Raw genomic sequence first — 2,435 nt, forward strand, 5'->3', positions numbered from 1 at the left:
CATGTATCCACACTCTATTTACATTACACGTTCAACGTGATATCATTATCAGTGCAGTGTGTACAACACCAACTACACCGATCAATTGCCAATCTGCGAAACTTTTAATTATTATTATCACTTCGAGATGGTCAGTAGCTCAATTGGTAGAGCAAGATACGCGAAATGTCGAGGTTCTGGGATCATTCCCCAGTTGTCCCTAGTTTTTCAGAGTTAATCATCACCTATAGACAGCATGAGAGTAGGCCTGGCCATCTCGAAGTGATAATAATAATTAAATGTTTCGCAGATTGGCAATTGATCGGTGTAGTTGGTGTTGTACACACTGCACTGATAATGATATCACGTTGAACGTGTAATGTAAATAGAGTGTGGATACATGCGAATATATATATACATATCACCGGAGACTCGCGGGCGGAACAAAATATTGCACGCGCACGCGCGTGCAATATTTCATATGTCCCCGAGGGCGCTAGCCCGAGGAGGACATATTTTCGTATAGCACGGAGGGCCCATCGGGCCCGAGTGCTATACGATTTTTCCGCCCGCGGGTCGAGGTGATGTGGATTATATCCACCAGCGGGCTTATTACAGTTAATATATAATTTTATAAATAAACAATGGAGCTTAGTATAAAAGTCAACTCTAGAAAAGGTCACCACTAATTGTTGTAACCATGGTAACACGTCACGTGTTCAATGTAAGCCAATCATAAAGGGCTGTGTCGTATATAGGGGCTGGAGATGCACTGCATTCCTGGGCCGTGGGAATAATGAATGTAATGTCAGTGACGATGAATATCAATAATATAGGGGGATTATAGTGCTGATGTGTATTATGTAGTGTGTTATAATAACTTTGATATAAATCAAAGTATCATGTCATCTGCTCACGAGCTGCATGAGCAGCCCTACCGGACACAAAAATAAAATGTATATATATAGTCAGTGTAATAAGGAATTTCACATGGAGACGATACAGAAACTGAAAATATTTTAGAGAACTCCGGGCTATATTGCTACTGGTCAAATTAAATGTCACTTGTTAGCGGGCTATATCATGAGCGGGCTGTAGAGATATCGGGCCCTTTGACAGCGGGCTGGTGAGAGCCCGCTATGCGAAAAAGCGCACGCTGGTGGATATATATACATATCACCGGAGACTCGCGGGCGGAACAAAATATTGCACGCGCACGCGCGTGCAATATTTCATATGTCCCCGAGGGCGCTAGCCCGAGGAGGACATATTTTCGTATAGCACGGAGGGCCCATCGGGCCCGAGTGCTATACGATTTTTCCGCCCGCGGGTCGAGGTGATGTGGATTATATCCACCAGCGGGCGTATTACAGTTAATATATAATTTTATAAATAAACAATGGAGCTTGTATAAAAGTCAACTCTAGAAAAGGTCGCCACTAATTGTTGTAACCATGGTAACACGTCACGTGTTCAATGTAAGCCAATCATAAAGGGCTGTGTCGTATATAGGGGCTGGAGATGCACTGCATTCCTGGGCCGTGGGAATAATGAATGTAATGTCAGTGACGATGAATATCAATAATATAGGGGGATTATAGTGCTGATGTGTATTATGTAGTGTGTTATAATAACTTTGATATAAATCAAAGTATCATGTCATCTGCTCACGAGCTGCATGAGCAGCCCTACCGGACACAAAAATAAAATGTATTATATAGTCAGTGTAATAAGGAATTTCACATGGAGACGATACAGAAACTGAAAATATTTTAGAGAACTCCGGGCTATATTGCTACTGGTCAAATTAAATGTCACTTGTTAGCGGGCTATATCATGAGCGGGCTGTAGAGATATCGGGCCCTTTGACAGCGGGCTGGTGAGAGCCCGCTATGCGAAAAAGCGCACGCTGGTGGATATATAATATATCCACCAGCGTGCGCTTTTTCGCATAGCGGGCTCTCACCAGCCCGCTGTCAAAGGGCCCGATATCTCTACAGCCCGCTCATGATATAGCCCGCTAACAAGTGACATTTAATTTGACCGGTAGCAATATAGCCCGGAGTTCTCTAAAATATTTTCAGTTTCTGTATCGTCTCCATGTGAAATTCCTTATTACACTGACTATATATACATTTTATTTTTGTGTCCGGTAGGGCTGCTCATGCAGCTCGTGAGCAGATGACATGATACTTTGATTTATATCAAAGTTATTATAACACACTACATAATACACATCAGCACTATAATCCCCCTATATTATTGACATTCATCGTCACTGACATTACATTCATGATTATTCCCACGGCCCAGGAATGCAGTGCATCTCCAGCCCCTATATACGACACAGCCCTTTATGATTGGCTTACATTGAACAAGTGACGTGTTACCATGGTTACAACAATTAGTGGCGACCTTTTCTAGAGTTGACTTTTATACAAACTCCATTGTTTATT

The sequence above is a fragment of the Bolinopsis microptera genome, chromosome 12 (genome assembly GCF_026151205.1).
Source record: "Bolinopsis microptera isolate Bmic1 chromosome 12, MBARI_Bmic_1.0, whole genome shotgun sequence".
Taxonomy (NCBI): Eukaryota; Metazoa; Ctenophora; class Tentaculata; order Lobata; family Bolinopsidae; genus Bolinopsis; species Bolinopsis microptera.